General features: G+C 40.5%; 1 long non-coding RNA gene across 1 annotated transcript in view; it reads left to right on the forward strand.

Moving 5' to 3' along the window:
* Positions 1-7652: 7652 nt before the first annotated feature.
* The window catches only part of LOC103097131 (uncharacterized), a 68429-nt gene continuing 57851 nt past the window's right edge, over positions 7653-18230 (forward strand). Inside the window, exon 1 of the long non-coding RNA XR_459966.2 lies at positions 7653-7820. This is a non-coding gene — a long non-coding RNA (uncharacterized LOC103097131). The remainder of the gene's footprint in view (positions 7821-18230) is intronic.

The raw sequence follows: 18230 nt of genomic DNA on the forward strand, positions 1-18230 counted from the left end.
TAGGCATGGCTTTCTGCTATAGGTGGGTTATTTGATATCTCTACTTTGCAGTGTGAAGATATTTCCTTGCTTTCAACTGTGATGGATTCACACTACTGACAGAGTGAATATAGTCTGTTTCTGTTTTTAATATGGTGGTAATAGTGGAGGATCTGGTAGCAATGTTGATGATTATTTTAAATAAAATATTTAACAAAGTCTCTGTTACTCTTCCTGTGGGAAAATAAGAATACATGGTCTAGATGATAGCATAGTTAAATGGATTTGGAAATGGTCGAATGGTTGGATCTAAATAGTAGTCATTAAGAACTCTGTGTCAGCCTGGAAGGAATCCTCTAGGGGAGTGTCCCAGGAGTATTTGGTCCTGGATTGTTTAACATTTTTATCCACAATTTGGTAAAAGATATAGATGGCACATTTAACAAGTTTTTCTATTCCACAAAGCTGGGAGGGAGCTAAGGACTCACAAACATCTCAATAATTTAGAAAATTGGTCTAAATCGGAGAAAATGATTTTTATGGGAATAAACGTCAGTTTATACTTCAGTCCAAAAAATTAACTTCATAAAACACAAGAAGGAATAGGCAAGACTAGAGAGATGCTTATATAAAAAGATTCATGTAGTTTATGGATCTTCAAGCTTATTATAGGTCAATAGTATAATACGGCAGCCAAAAAAAGTGAACATAGCCTTTGGATGCATTAAAGACATTCATTATTTAAAGGCAATATCCTCTCTGTCCTAGTCAGACCATATTTGCATTATTGTGTTCAGTCCTGGGCACCACATTTTGGGAAAAATACTGATAAACTGAAGAGGGTGACCATAATGAAGAAGGGCATCAAGTTTATGCATCATGAGGACCAGTTGAAGAAATTGAGTAAGTTTAACTAGGAGAAGGGAAGATGATTGCCCAAGTATTTGGAAAGCAATCATGTGGAAATGACTAGGTTTATTCTATTTGGCCCTATAGAGCAGACTTTAGAACAGTAGGCAGATTTCAGTTTAATTTAGAAGAATACAACTTCCTAACAATTATAGTTATGCAAAAGTAGAAAGGGTTGAAACCCAGCATGTAGCAAATTTCCCTTTCCCAGAAGTCTTCAAGCAAAGGCTAAATGACTAATGACTTAGAGGGGATTCTTATTGAGGTACATGAGATCCCTCCAACTCAGAGATTGTGTACACGATGGTAGAAGTGAGGGTGCTGAAGGTAATGATGATGAAAGTGATGAAGATGGTGATAGTGATGAAGTTGATGTGGGTCAAGATGAGGCTGACGGTGAAGGTGAGGTTTATGCTGATGGGGATCATGACTATGATAATGTTGTTGGTGCTGGTATTGGCTTTGATGTTCATGTGGATGTTCAGGATGTGGATGGTGATGGTGATCATTGTGATGGCCATGACAATTGATAGCTATAGCAATTCTTTCTTTGATGGTAATGTTCATGGTTATTATGATAATAATGATAATATTATGGTGATGGGAAAAGTCATCTAGAACTTGGATAGGCAAGATGTAATAAATAGGGCATTCTAATTTGTGGGAACAGCAGGAACAAAACTTTAGTGGTGGTGATCATTCTCACATGTGTTAGGGGTCAGTGAAGAGATATGATTGGCTGGAGAAGCAACTATGTTGGGAAGCCAAGGAAGATGAGTTTAGAGGTGTGTATGTGTGTGTGTGTGTGTGTGTGTCTGTCTGTCTGTCTGTCTATCTGTGTGTAGCAGATAGTAGAAAGCCCTGAAAACCATGGTAATTGGGAGCTGCTGAAGGACTTTGAGGAGAGGAGTGGCACAAATAGTGCTGTGTCTTTAGAAATTTAATTTGGCTATGCTTGCAAGCTGGAAGAAACTAGAGATGGGAAGACTGGCTAGAGTGTTCCAGGAATGTAGAGAAATAGGTTTAAATATTTATAGGATGTAGAGGTTAAAGGGAGATTGTGCAGAAGTGCAGAGATTCTAGAGTCCTATCCCTAGCAGTCTCTAGTAAGTTACTACTAGTAAGTAGTTCAAAAGCCTTCTTAGAGAAGGTGAGATTTTGGAATGTTGGAGAAGTTGAAAGAACCTTGGCTCTGGAGTCTGAGGAGCTAGGGTCAAATACAGGTTATTTACTCTCTATGAAATCTTGGGAAAGCCATTTGACTTATCTGTTCCTCGGTTTTCCTCATTTGCTTTTTTTTAAACCCTTACCTTCTGTCTTAGAATCAGTACTGTGTATTAAGTCCAAGGCAGAAGAGCAGTAAGGGCTAGGCAATGGGGATCAAGTGACTTGCCCAGGGTCACACAGCTAGGAAGTGCCCAAGGCCAGATTTGAAGGACCTTCCATTTCTAGGTCTAGCTCTCAAACCACTGAGTCACCTAGCTGCCCTCTCAGTTTCCTCATTTGTAAAAAGTGTTGGTAACTAAGGTGGTTCCTTCCAAACAAGTCTTTGATCCTGTGATATCTTAGTCCATTATTTATCTGTGTGATCTTGGGAATATCATTTCACTTTCCTAGGATTCTTTTTACTCATCTGAAAAATAGGGCATTTGGACAAGAATATACTCTCAGAGTGTGGTCTAGTGACCCCTGGGAATCTCTGAGATCCTTTCAGAGATTATATAAGGTCAAAGCTATTTTTATAATAATACTAAGATATTTTAAGTAAAAAAATTGGTAAAAATCAGTAGATATAACCCAGGTAAACAGAAGCTCTTGATGGGAGTATTCCTTGATTTTTAAGAGTGCAAAGAGGTGTCAACATGGAATCTAGATGCCCCCAAACTTGTAGCCTAGAAAGACTGAATGAACCCCAGTTTACTTGGCTTAGGGGTGAAGACTCCTGGCTTTACCTTGTCACACAAGAGTTCCTCCTAAGGGAAAGTCCTACTTCACTGCCTCTCAGACTAACAATAGACTTTAAGATGTCAAATGACTCTCCTTGTCTCCAGAAGCCTCTCCCAGTATATCACACCCTCCTTCCTAGGATCTAGAATCGAACTCAGGACCTTCAGCTTGCCAGACTTGATGGCTACCTACTGCACCAAATCTTTCTGTGAGACTAGGTCGAACCAGGAGCCTTCACCCCTAAGCCAAGTAAACTGGAGTTCATTTAGTCTTTCTAGGCTACAAGTTTGGGGGCTTCTAGATTCCATGTTGACAGAGGTCTTGAGACCCAAGTTTGAGAACCACTGGCTTAGATAATCTTGAAGGTCTCTTTTAGCTCTGAATACTCTAATCATATGGCTTTTCAGACAGAGGTGTTTATAAAGCTCAACATTGGGGAATGTTAGCCATCATTAGAAAGTCTGCTGGATTTGCAGCCAGATCCTAGCTGTTATTACTCATGTGACTTTGGAGCAAGTCACTTAAACTCACTGGACCTTAGTTTCCCTGTTTGTAAAAATGAGAATCTTGAATTAGATGTTCTCTTCCAGGTCTAAATTCAGGAGCATACAGTTCTCAAGTTAATTTGGGTCTTCGGGATAGGCTATTTGCAGTCAGCATCATGGAGATCAGAGGGCAGAGAAGAAGTCCTCCTGGTGGCATTCAGTAAAAGAAAGCCCTGGATGGCTTAGGGTGCCCCTGTGTAATCCTGCACCTGCTCTCTGCCTGCCTTCCCTCCCCCTCTCTGATTTAGCATTCATCTCTCATCCCCCACATGCCACCCCTCCAATGTCTCTCTCTGAGTCACTGATGCTCATGCTTTCTTATTAAATACTAATTTCTTGGGATAGGAATTTCCTTGCTTCTTTTGGCATCTGATTGGAGCATTCCTTAATGATGCATAGATTTGCCACTTTCTCTTTTCTTAAGCAAGGCTATCAGGGTGATGGAACACAGGTCTATGCCATGGATATTCAGTGCCCCAGGGAGTTAACCTGTCTGGCTACAGAATTCGCTTTCTCCCCCTTGCTCAACGGATTCAGCCATGGAAACAAGCATTCCAAGGATTCTAAAAGAAATTGATCTGCCGGTGAAAATAACATTGCCTACTCTGCCTCTCCTTAGTTGTCCTTGGGACCTGCATTTGGAGAGGAGAAAGTAGTCTAGCAAAATAAAACAAAACAAAACAAAACACAAAAACAAAAAACAACAAAAAACTTCCCACAAAACTAACCTCTTCAGTCCTCAGCTTCTCCATCTGCATAATGGGTTTGACCATTCTTGTGCCTCTTAGGAAAGATTGTCAAAAAGCTTAAAATAGTAGCTAATAATAGCTAGCATTTAACTAGCACTTTCAGGTTCCCAAAGCACTTTACAAATATCCCTTTTTTATTCTCACAATAACCCTGGGGGAGGTAGGTGCTATTATTATTCACATTTTGGAAATGAGGAAAGAATGGATGGGAGGTGGGGCCTTTGGTAAAGCTAAAAAAATTATTTTTCCTAATGGGCTAGGATGGTGACTAATTACAGTGAGGGTTAGAGCAAGGTGATGATGAGGGGGGCAGGGCTGGACCCAGGGATCCTTGCTGATATTAGAGAGTTCATATTTGTACCCAGTGAGTTCTGAACCCATTGGCCTTTGTTCACCCAAGACCTTGATTTCTCTAGTCAGAGACTGATCAGAGAAGCCAGGGATGACCAAGCTCTGGGGCTTGATTTTTACAGTCATAAAAATTAGATCCAGAAGGACAGCTGAGTGGCTTATTAGATTGAGATACAGACCTGGAGACAGGAAGTCCTGGGTTCAAATGTGATCTCAGGCACTTCTCAGCTGTGTGACCTTGGGCAAGTCACTTAACCCCCATTGCCTACTTCTTACTAGGCTTCTGCCTTGGAACCTATGCATGGTATTACATTGATTTTAAGGTAGAAGGTGAGGATTTTAAAAAATTAAAGCCAGAAGAGATCAACCAACCCAAGCTCTTAATTTTTAGAGGAAGGAAACGAGGTGCAGAGAGTGATTATTAAAAGTATGCTCCTTGAAGGGAGAAGGTCTCTTCCTTTTTGGTCTTGGCATCCACAGGGTCTCACTCAATGCCTAGCACATCATGGAGACTTAATAAATTGCTTGCCAACTGGCTGATTGATAGACCACCCAAGATGATCCAGTTTGTGGAAGATCCAGGACTTCAATCAAGAGCTGCCTGGTGCTCAATCCATTGATCTTTCCATTCTAAATTGCCTTTCATTATAGGACTATGTGTTGGAATATCTTCTTCCTGACCTGATTTTATTGTTGTACTTCCTGATACTTCTAATAACTTTGTTGGGAAGATGCTACATGGAAAGCAACTGGGAATCAACTCACATGGTTTGATTTTTGGATAATCAATTTATCTTTGAGATCTCCAGTTTCTAATTTGGTAAAATGGGATAGGAATTGGAACAGATGATCTCTGATGTCCCTTCTAGCTTTTGCACACCTCCAACTTTGGTCCTCATTATGGCAGAATATTGGAGCTGGAGGGAACCTCTGAAATCATCCAGTCCAGCCCTCTTCTTTTTTAAATGGGGAAACTGAGGACCAAAACTTGCAGATCACGAGATCATCTCTTTTTAAAGAGCTCTTCTGGGAGGGGGCAGATGGACAGTCTTAAACCCATAAGCAATCTTAGAGATAACAGGCTCAGAGATCTTTGCTCACTGGGGTTCTTTGCTATCTGCCCTCCCCTTTTTCCAGGTGGCTTCTCCAGGCTGAGGAGGAAAGGGGCTTAGAGCAACTGAAGTGATTCCAAATTCTTACTGACCTCTCCCTCCAACCCCCCACCCCCCAGGGAAAGAGGCCAGGCTATTTTTAACTCTGATTCTAAATTCCTAAAGACTATGAAACAAAAGCCATGAGGCAGCGCATGTGTCTGGGAGCAGCTAGAGAATCAGGGATGTCTCCGGGGATGCTGTGAGCCTTAACTGGAGAGGGGGGGTGTGGGAGAGTACACATTCAGATTGGAATTTTAAACAAGCTGAGTCACCACGAGATTCCCACCCTGGTAAAGAGGGAAGGACTCAATAGCCCCAGGCTTTAATTCAGGAATTTAAGGGTGACTCAGTGCCCTTTGAGACCAAGGGTTCCCTGAGAGCTGACTTCTCTATCAGGCCAAAGGTTGCAATAAGACAGAGGGTCTTGACTCTTCTGCCTTGGTCCAGGGGCTGCGAAAGAGCAGGGTAATCTATTCTTCCTCCTCTCTTCAAGGCTTCCTAGGGGATTTGTTTTGGGGTTTAAGTATCAAATGGAGCCAAGAGGGAGTGTTCCTTTAATGCCTCTTATTATTCCTATGACCTCACCTAGGTTTCCATGGTGATATGATTAGGGGACCAATAAAGAGATTAGTAAATTAGGCCAGGCATGCCAGAGACCCTCCCCAGGTTGGACCCTCCTTGCAACTATGGAGCCCAAGTCCAGGAGGACAGGCTAAGGATGGGAGAGTTGGGACAGAGATGGTTTGTTTGGTGATTGGGGAGGCAGAGATCCTCTACCCTACTTCCTGCTGTGCCAGCCCATTTTGTCAGAAAAAAAAATGGGGAAGCAGTGGTATGGTGGAAAAAGGATTAGACTGGGAACCAGGAGATCTAGGCTTAAGTCCTAGTTCAAGTACTAGGCAGCTTTATGATTCCTGGAACTTACTTTACATCTCTGGGCCTCAGTTTCCCCATTTCCAAATGGAGCAAGTGGACTAGGTGATGTGTTAGATCACAGAGGTGGGGAAGACTTAGAATTTGCTCCCCTATCCCCAGGGGAGCGTCAGGTTTCTTGTGTAAGAGTGCAACTGGGAGAGAGCAATGTTGAAACCAAAGGGGAAAGTTTTAATGGGGGAATTTCAGGCAACAAGAGAAGCCAGTGGAGGAGATATTTCTGAGCAGTAGGTTTTCTTGCTGCCTCTTACATTACCTATGTGCTGCTTACTGGGAAGAAAGAAGTTTTCCAGACAAAGTCATGCATATTTTACACTTAGCTTCATGGGTTTATGGCTAAATGGAGCCTTAGAGGCCATCTAGTGGTTAACCCTGTCATTTTACAGATGAGGAAACAGACTTGCCCAAGGTCATACAAGCACTGTAGTAAGTATGGTTGGGGTGTGAACCCATGTCCTGATTCTAAATCTATGGTTCTTTCCCACCATAGAATGGTTCAGTGCCCCCTTTACCACTTAACTATGTGATATTAACCTTTTAAAAAAAAACACCTTACCTTTTGTCCTAGAATCTTGGTTCCAAGGTAGAAAGGCAGTAAAGGCTAGGCAGTTGGGGCTGAGTGAGTTGCCCAGAGTCATACAGCTAGGCAGGGTCTGAAGCCAGATATGAACCCTAGACTTGCTATCTCTAGGTCTGGCTCTCTATCCATTGAGCTACTCCATCCTTTATCTTTCTGATGACTCTCTAAGATTTATTATAGTTGTAGAGTGATTACTGAGTTCATAAGCCAAGAAAATCAAACATCTTGATGGCAATAATGTATGTCACTATGCCTAATAGGCTCTTCTCCATGTCACTACAGTCAGAGTGAAAATAGAAAGACATCAAGATCATCCACTGCATCCCGGGTGATCATCTACTCTTGTCTTGCCACTGGACTTGGATGCCTCTGGAAGAAAGAGTGAGGCTGAGGACTTTGTGCAATCCTGCCTCATTTCAATCCAATTCATATGCAAGTCATGATGTCAGCCAGTGATGATGTTATGTCATTGGTCCTCTTTGAAAATGAAGGAGGAACAACAACCACAATGGAAAGGATTTAGATTTAGAAATCTGGTTTTTCTTCCACCAAAAGCATTCTGGGTTGAATACTAGCTCCACTCTCCAGATGGATTGGTCAAAAGCCCAGAGCCTCATCAGCATCCCAGAGTCCAGTCTTTCATCATCCCAATAGCTGGTTGCTGAAACTTGAGGTAATGCTTACCAATGAATGATTTCTAGGCACTATTTAACTTTCTCCTATTTAAGAGATTCTTGATTTTGAGTGAAAAAGAGAACAAAAGGTGCAAAACCCCTTTTATAAGGACTCACCTTTACAAAGTTCTCTACAGCTTAGAGATATATAAATATATATACATATATATTGCATATACATATATAAATAATATTTTATTTTCCCCCTATTGCATATAAAAACAATTTTTAAACATTGTTTTAAAAAAAAATTTGAGTTCCAGTTTCTCTCCCTTCTTTTGATCCTCCCTCCTTCCTGCCCTCTTTTTAAATATTTATTTTTATTTTTTAAAAAAAATTAGTTAAAAAATTTTAAATTTAATTTAGAATAATTTCCCATGTTTACATGATTCATTTTCTTTCTTTCCCCTCCTCCCACCTCCCTCCCATAGCCAATGCATAATTCTACTGGGTTTTACATGTGTCATTGATCTAATATTTGCACTAGGGTGATCAGTTAGAGTCAACATCCCCAATCATATCCCCATTAAATATGTGATCAAACAGTTGTTTATCTTCTGTGTTTCTGGTCCCACAGTTCTTCCTCTGGATGTGGACAGCATCTTTCTCATAAGTCCCTCAGAATTGTCCTGGATCATTTCATTGCTGCTAGTAGAGAAGATTATTACATTCCATTGTGCCATAATGTATCTGTCTCTGTGTACAATGTTCTCCTGGTTCTGCTCCTCTCACTCTGCATCAATTCCTGTAGGTTGTTCCAGTCTCCATGGAATTCCTCTACTTTATTATTCCTTTTAGCACAATAGTATTCCATCACCAATAGATACCACAATGTGTTCAGCCATTCCCCAATTGAAGGGCATCCCTTCATTTTCCAGTTTTTTACTACCACAAAGAGCTCAGCTATGAATATTCTTGTACATGTCTTTTTCCTTATTATCTCTTTGGAGTACAAACCCAACAGTGCTATGTCTGGATCAAAGGGTAGACAGTCTTTTAAAGCCCTTTGCCTACTGCCCTCTTTTTGAGACACTTTCTAATTTGATCCTCAGGACAACTCTGTGATATAGATAGTATGAGAATTATTAAAAATCAATAAATTAAGGGCATCTAGGTGGTGGTTCAGTGTGCAGTATACTAGAGCTGGAGATGAGAGGTCCTGGGTTCAAATCTGTCCTCATATACTTCCTAGCTGTGACTCTGGGCAAGTTGCTTAGCCCCAGTTGCTTAGTGCCCTTGTACCTTGAAACTAATACAGAATATTGATTCTAATAGGGTAAGCATTTTTTCTTAAACCCTTATCTTCCATCTTGGAGTCAATACTGTATATTGGCTCCAAGGCAGAAGAGTGGTAAGGGCTAGGCAATGGGGGTCAAGTGACTTGCCCAGGGTCACACAGCTGGGAAGTGTCTGAGGCCAGATTTGAACCTAGGACCTCCTGTCTCTAGGCCTGGCTCTCAATCCACTGAGCTACCCAGCTGCCCCCAGGGTAAGCATTTTTTAAAAAGTCAATAAATTAATAATCATTCATTAAGTGCTTATTATATATATGTATATACATATATACATATATACATATATATATGTTGGGCATAGGGAATGCAAATACAAGACTTGCCCTCAAGGAACATATATTCTATTAAGTGAACACATTTAAGTAAATTCAAATATATACAAATTAATACAAGATAATTTTTCTTTTTGGTGGGGGGAGGCATTGACAGTCGCCTCAGCCAAGAAAAGTTTCATCTAAGAGATGACACATACTAAGTTTTTAAGGAAGTTAGAGATTCTAAGAGGTACAATGGAAGAAGCATTGGCCTTGGGGTTAGAGGACCTGGATTCAATGCCTGCCTCTCATGCTTTCTACCTGTATGACTCTAGGCAAGTGAACTATCCTCTCTTAGTCTCAGTTTCTTCATAAGTCAAATGAGTGGGTTGTGCTGGATGTTTGCTGTGGTCCTTCCAATTCTGGATTTATGACTATGACTTTGACCTGTGACTAGAACATTAGGGCTACTGGGTAGTACAGTGGATACAGTACCAGCCCTGAGTTGAAATCTAACCTCAAACACTTACCAGCTCTGAGACTCTGGGCAAGTCATCACTTTGTTTGCCTTGGTTCCCTCATTCATAAAATGAGCTATAGAAGGAAGTGGCAAACCAAATACTAGTTGTGTGACCCTAGGCAAGTCACTTAACCCTGTTTGCCTCAATTTCTTCATCTTTGAATGAGCTGTAGAAGGAAATGGCAAACCACTCCAGTATTTTTGCCAAGAAAGCCCCTCAAAAGGTCACAGATAGTTGGACACGATTGAACAACATCAACAACAAAGGAAGGGTCTTGTAGGCTTGAGGACCAGTTTGTGCAAAGCTATGGAATATTGTGCTCAAAGATCACAAGAAAATCAATTTAGCTGTAACAGAGTGAGGGAAAGGGTGCAATAAGGAATAATGTGTAATTAGTCTAGAAAGGTAGGCTGGAGACTAATGTTAAGAACTTGACATGCTAAACAGTAGAGTCTGTTTTATATCCTATAGGCAATTGGGAGCCACTAGAACTCTTTGAGCAGAGAAGAGACATGATCAACCTATGTTTTAGGAATGTCATTTTGTGGCATCTATGTAGATTGAAGAGGGGAAAAGACTTGAGTTAGTGAGATCAATTAGGAAGCTATTATAGGAGCCCAGGTAAGAGGATCTAAGCTAGAGGGGCACCACATTAAAGAAAGGAAGGAATAATAAGAATGATTGTAAGGGTAGAATCAATAATATGTGATAATTAATTAGATATGGATGATGAGGGGAGTAGAGAATTGAGTATAACTCTGAAGCTGTCATCCTGGGTGGCTGGAAAGACTGAGCAGCGAACAGGGAAATTGAGTTTGAGATGCTTATAGGATATCCAGTATTTCCATGTTTAGTAGGCCATTGGTAATTCAGTCCTGGAGTTCAGAAGAAAGTCTCTCTCTGTCTGTCTCTGTCCCTGCCTGTCTCTCTGTCTCTCTGTTCTCCCTCCCTCCCTCTTTTTCTATACACACATTAGGCATACAAATACACACACACACACACACATATATATATATATATATATATTGATAGGATTAACTCTCCCCTTATCTATTTTTAGCTAATCAGATCAAGAATTCAAAGCACCCTTACAATTAAGTATGAGAGTTCACAAGTCACTTAAGCTCACATCTCCAAAGGTCACATCTCCACCCTGCCCTTAGGCAATGCTAGGCAAATTGAAAGACTGCCATTGGTTTATGTGAAGGAGGAGTGACAGAAAATGATGTGGAAAAAGGAGCATAAAAGAAGAGACCATCATGGTCTAGATTTTATTCACTTCCTGCCATTTGGAGAGATTGGTTCCAGAGATTCCTTTCCTGGCTTACAGGAAGAATTTTTTTTTTTCCTGGATCCTGCATTGGCTTGCTGGGAGAGTGGCTGAGATTCCTGCCTTGGCTTTGGAGGAGGCTTCATTGGTGGAACTCTGGCTGAAGACATCACCTGGACTTCTGGCTGAGGATAATTGGGAAATCCATGTGGAGACAGTCTTGGGGAAGCCAGACTTCACTAGAGAAAGACTGATAGGCTTGTTAGGAATCTGTCTCTTTATCTACATTTTCTCTTTCATTCTTCCCTCCTCTTTGTAAATAAAATCAAAAGTCATTTTGACTTAAGCAATAATATTTTAAAATTGGTGACCATAATATTACTTTATAATTCATATTTAGCATAAAACCTAAATTTAAACTCTTACCCTATATATGGAGACAGACAGAGACAGAAGAGAGACAAAGAGACAGAGAGGAGAGAGATAGATACACACACATAGAGAGAGACAGAGACAGAGATAGAGAGAAAAGAGAAGAGAAGAGAAGAGAGGAGAGAGAGATCTGATCTGGAAGACATCTGACTAGAGATGATAATTAGTCCCATAGGAACTGATAACAATCTCAAAGACTAAACAACTTGTCCAGTGGCAGGGTAGGGAATTGAACCTGTCTTCCCTGACCCCAGGTCTGGTGGCTTTAGTGGATAGGGTTGGAACAGGGAGTCCGAAAACCTAGGTTTCTCCTTCAGATACTAGCCATAAGACCTTTCTATCTCAGGTACTAGTTATGAGACCATGAGCAAATAACAATCTCTATGACCCTCAGTTTCCTGAGCTGTAAAATAGGAATAATGATACACTATCAACTGATAGAGTCTGTCTGAAGAAAGCAGTTGGCCAACTTACATATTATTCCAAAATACTAATAACATTTATATAATGCTTTAGGGTTTACAAGTTGTCAATCAAAGTGGAGCCCAGTGACAGCAGGATGAGTTACCACTAAGGCTCTAGCTAGGCACATGATAGGCAGTCAGAGGTGGCCTTGAGATTCTAAGTGATTCCATGAGGAGTTTACCTACACCATTCTGTTTAACTGGGATGTGCTCCCCCTAGCCTGTTCAGTAGCACAGTAGGTAAATCTGAGCCAGAAACAGCTGATTCTCAACCTGACATTCAAAGCTTTCCACAATTTGCTCCTATCTCTGATCTCTAAAAAAAATTACTCATGGCTCCTTAGGAGAGTCTTTACTACAGTCAGGAAGGTCTTTCCACTGTCCCATAAAACACTCAATGGCCAATTCTATATCCTAGTTTCTCATGGAATTCTTAACTCTATTGTAAGAATCCTTCCCGCACCTCTCTGACCATCCAAATCCTCCCTATCCTTTGAGTCTTGGCTTCTTTGGGAAACTTTTCCTGACCACTTCCGTTCACTTTTATACTCTCTTCTCAACTCCATCTTGTCTATACTGTCTATATCCTTTCTTTCCTACCTTGCAATATTATTCTCTGTTTTCTTTGTTTGTCTCCAATCAGCTGGATAGCTCTTTAAGAATATGGACTATTTCTTCTTTTAATATTTCTCCCACTGAGCACTGAATTGAATGTGCACATACATGGATGTGCCCAGAGAAGACTTGTTGGCTGAATAAATTCAGGGAAGCATTATGGTATAAGAGCTCCAAATTTAGAATCAATTGACCTGAATTTGAATCCCAGCACTGTTACTCATATCTTGTGTGACCTTGGGTAAGTCACTTAACTTCCATGCACCTCAGTTTCCTTATATATAAAATGAAGTGATTTTTGGGATCCCTTTCAGATATAAATCTGTGATCCAAATATTTATAATCTATGGTCTCTCATGGTCTCAGTCTTCAAATCTATGAAATAAGAAGATTGGATTAGATGGGTGTTTTTTAAACTCTTACCTTCCATCTTAGATGATTCTGAGGCAGAAGAGTGGTAAGGGCTAGGCAATGGGCATTAAGTAACTTGCCCAGGGTCACACAGCAAGGAAGTGTCTGAGGGCAGATTTGAACCCAGGACCTCCCATCTCTGGGCCTGGCTCTCAATCCACTGAGTCACCCAGTTGCCCACTACTAGATGATTTTTTTAAGGCATCTTCCATCTAAATCTATGATCCAAATAACAATAGTTAATGACCTTTCTGAAATTCAGTGTCCTCTGGTATAAAACAAAAAGGGTTGAACACTGTTGCTTCTACAGTCTCTACAATAATTCATTCTATGAGTCCTCCCTTTGATCACTTCATCAAAGTGAATAGAATGCTAGATCTGGAGTCATGAAGATAAATCTGGCCCCAAACACTTGGATTTGCAATCTGGAAAATCTGAGTTCAAACACCTACTGTCTGTGTGATCCTGGGTAAGTCATTTAAGCTCTATCTTTTACCACCAATTTCCTCAACTATAAAATGGGGATCATCAAAGCAACTATCTCCCAGAGTTTTTTTAAGGGTGAAAATGACATGACATTTGTAAGACACTTTGTGAATCTTAAAGTGCTATATAAATGTTGGCTATTATTAGTAATAATAATAACAATCAGATTCTGGACTCTGAACTACTTGCCTATTATTTCTGCCTACTGCTATAGGACTGCCTCCAGACTCACATTGTTACAGAATCTCAGAGTTGGAATGGATCTCAAAGTCCATTAGTCCAAATCCTGCCTGTGTAAGAATATTTTCTCTGTAATATATCTGAAGAATGATGATACAATCTTTGCTTAAAGGCTTCCGGTGTCGGAGAACCTTCTATCTCCCCAAGGCAGCCCATTCCACTTTGAGGGAGTTATTGGTCCTGACATCCAGGCCAGCTTTGCTTTTTTGTTATTTCATTCATTATTGTGGATTGTCAGGTGTCCCCATGTGGGCATGAATCCAAGGAAGAAACTAACATGATTATTCCACCTCTATGAAGGGTCATCACAACCCCCTGAATGTATTCAGGCAATCCTGTAGCCAAACAATCAAAAGCACTCATTTCCCAAGGGCTTGAGGTGCTCATACCTGGTTATTGCCCTCAGAATGTGAAATCTACAGGGATCTGGAAGAGAGATGGGGAGCACGTACAGCTGTCTCTTCTCTCTCTCCTCAAGGCCTCAACTCCATTCCTCCTCACCATTCACCATTCTCTTGGCAGATAAACCTCCCTACTTACTATTTTCCTGAGGAGAAGAAGGCCATCTAACATAATTTCTCTTTCATCTCCTTTAATCTTCCCTCTTCTAACCTCAGATTCTGTGTCTTCTAGTCTCTACTCATTTATCATTTATCCTCTGATCTCAGAAGATAAGATAATCTCTTTGAAAAAGTGAATCCTTCCATATTTGACCTTGATTTTACCTTCTCTTACTTCTTCTGGAACCTTGATCCATCCCACTCTCTCTTGCACCTTTGGTCTCTTGCTCTTTATTGGATCCTTTTCTGTTGCTTCCAGACACATGTAAGCCTCCCCCTATATAAGCTCCTGTTCCATTAAAAAAAAAAAACAATAATCCTCCCAAATGTCTCTTCTTGACTCTTAAGTTATCTTATTTCTTTCTTCTCCTTCAATGCAAAACCTCAGAACAGAGTGGCTTATACATATTGTCTCTACTTGCCTTTAGTCACTTATTCCTTGACTCTACTATAATCTGGCTTCTTACTATTTTAACATCAAAAAACTAGATCTGAAAGGGATGTCTGGGGTCACTGAGCCCAATCTCTTCATTTTACAGATGAGAAAACTAAGACCTGTAGAGGTTAAGTAATTCATTCAAGGATATGAAGTTAAAGAGTGTCAGAGATAGGATTTGAGCCAAGAGTCCTGGCCCTTCTGTTGTGTTGTATACTGTGACTTTCTCCAAGCTCACTGGAGAAGCCTTAATTACTAAATCCTATGGCGTATTCTCAGTCCTTCTCCGCCTTAGCTTTGGCACAACACAGCACTATGGCTATCCTGTTTTCCTGGATTTTACCTTTCCTTTGGGATTAGGTGACCTGGTCTTCTTCTAGGCACCCTTTTCCCCCCCAAAAGGAAAGCTGAGCATAAGCTTGGTGGTACCCAGGGTTTAGATAGACTGTACTAGAGAGAATCTGATTTTAATCATCACTTGCTTTATCCTCGTATATACTCTCTTATTCATGTGTGTATGTGTGTGTTTGTGTGTAGGGTGAGTATATGGGTGAGGGTATCCATGAGCCCTGGCTCTGAGCACTCCCATACACACATTGGATGAACAAATATTCAAGGAATGGAATTCCCTGGAAAATGAAAGTCTTGGACTCATTACGACTCTCATCTTTGTGTTTCTCTGTGATTCTGTCTCTGTCTGTCTGTCTTTCTCTGTCATTGACTATCTGTCTCTCCTCTAACTCAATCTCTGTTTTATCTCCCCATTTATCTCTGGCACCACAACCCAAAGGACCCTCAGATACACTCGACAGTGTCCACATTCTGTCTTCACATACTCGTTACAACCTCTGCCTCAACAAAAGCTTTCCTTCTCTGATACCAGACTCATAACAACCACACCAGCATATGATTACACTAGTGCCACATGTGGCCAATGCCCTTAAGTAAAAACCCCTGCAAAACCTTTCTTTCTTTGCAACTGTTTATACAATAATATAATGCAAGGGATGAATATTCCTGTAAGATCATAAGATGTCCTGTCTTTCCTTATCGGTCATGGAGCATCTGTGAAACTGCTTTGACCAGGCTTTCCTCTGACTACTCCTTCTTGTTCTCCTTAGCTGCTTTCTCTTTCTTCTTCTCCCTCATAAGTGCATATGTTCCAAGAATGCTCTGCCCTCAGCTTTCTCCCCTTTTTACATTTATCTTTGGGGATTTCATCCACTTCCCTGACTTCAATGATCATTTTTGTACATCTGACTGAAATATTTTCCTCGAGTTCACATGTCTTTCTTAAGTGCTAGTCCTGTATTTCCAACTACCTTTGGTCTTCTCCACCTGGCCCCCTCATAATTTCCTGTGGAAGAGAAGAATGATACATTTATCTTATAAACCAACTACAGGAAGTAACCAACGTTTCCAAAGAAATTGTATTTGGTGAATGGGGAAAGGGGAAAGGGGAAACACTTTAAAAAATTATTTTACCATATCACAAAGGTTGAAGATATAAAAGTTTTGCATATTTATAAATAAAAAAAATTTTAAGATTAAAAAAGCCCCCATTTCCCCAGATAAACACATTATCACCCAGTAATCAACCCCTTTTCTAAGTTTTCCTGTTGTTGACAACAACATTAGTACTCTCCCTGTCCCCCAGATAGAAATCTTGGAATCATATTCTATTCTTCCTTTCTCTCATACTCTATATCCATTCAATTGTGAAATCCTGTCAATTCTACCCTGTTGCTCCCATCTATTTCCTCCTGTTCATTGACACAGCTATTACTTGATTTCAACATGGGGTAGAGTATGGGGTTCTGGACTTGGAGCCAGGAAGACTTAAGTTCCAAACCTTTCTCAGACACTTCTAGCTGGGTGACCCTGGATAAGTCACTTAGCCTTTGTGAGCTTCCATTCCCATCTGGAAAATGGAGAACTCCTCTTTATAGGGCTGTTTTGATGAGGAAATAAAATAATCTATGCAATTTTCAACATTCAAGTTCTATGTAAATCAGCTCTTCAATTAAAGCAAGAACTTCTTTGTATCCTCAGATCTTGACACAGTGCCAGGCACATAGAGGGTATTTCATAAATGTTAATTGACTGACTGATTATTTAGGGCTTCACCTCTTCTCACTTGAACCAATAAACTTCCTTCAGCAACAATTGTAAGGAAAGAACTTCCACAGTAGTATTAAAGTAATTTTTCTGAAGAATAGGTATGACCTTTTACCAGGATCAAATGTGTGCTTCTTAGTATAGCACTGAAGGCTCATCACAACTTGATTCCTTCCTACCTTTGCACCTTCTCTTTCTCTCTCTCTCTCCCTCTCTCTCTCCCCCTTTCTCCCTCTCTCTCCCTCCCCCCTCTCTTCTTCTCTCTCTCCCCCCTCTCCCTTTCTCTCTCTACCCCTCTCTCATTCTTTTTCTCTTTTCTTCTCTCTCTCTGTCTCTCTCTCTCTGTCTCTCTCTCTCTGTCTGTCTCTGTCTGTCTGTCTCTCTCTCTCTCTCTCTCTCTCTCTCTCTCTCTCTCTCTCTCTCTGCATCTGTGTGTATATATTTATATGCCTATATATAGATATACACACTTTGCCATTCAATGATTCCCAATCTATTATACCATTTCTTGTAGCATACCTTCCATCTTCCTACTCCAAGACTTTTGCCCTGACTGTCCCACAGGATGTTGAGGAAGTTGTAGAGCAGGAGTCCTTAGCCTTTTGGTGTCCTAACCTCTCTTAAGTGCCTGATGAAGCCTGCAGAACCCTTCTCAGAATCATGTTTTTTAATGCATACAACAAAATACATTGAATTACAAAGGAAATAGTGGGTTACTAAAAATAAAGAAGTAATTCTGTCCTCCCTGTCACTAAAGTTAACTGCAGTTGCTGGTATACAATCTGCCCACTAGAGTATAAACTCCTTGAGGGAAGTTGTTTCTTATGTATTTTTTTGGGGGGGGGGGTATCTCTAGCACGTAGCACACTGACATGTGTATAACAAGTACTTAAAAATAATTGATGACAAAAAAGTTTGATGACTTAGTAGTATTCTATGGAGAATTGTGAAGGATTTGTTGGCCTCTCAGAATATTTTTAAGAACATAAAAATAAATGGATTGGATTATAAAGGAAACTTAAAATTTTGTGAAAATAAAGATCTATTTTTCTCAACTCAATCAACAGAGCACCCCATGAAATCTCTCCCTAGATTAATTCTATCTCCCTACCATTGACAATCTGTTGTAGAAGAAATGTCTCCTCACAGGATAGTTGTACCATGTGGACTCTGAAATCCCTTCCATAGATGAGCTTCTGTGCTTCTAAAATTGCTTATGGAAACCCCACCGTCTAGATTATAAACTTCTTGAGGACAGAGATTGTGCCTGATTTCATTTTTGTGCCTTTAGTACAGTGACTGTTATT

This window comes from Monodelphis domestica, chromosome 1 (genome assembly GCF_027887165.1).
Source record: "Monodelphis domestica isolate mMonDom1 chromosome 1, mMonDom1.pri, whole genome shotgun sequence".
Taxonomy (NCBI): Eukaryota; Metazoa; Chordata; class Mammalia; order Didelphimorphia; family Didelphidae; genus Monodelphis; species Monodelphis domestica.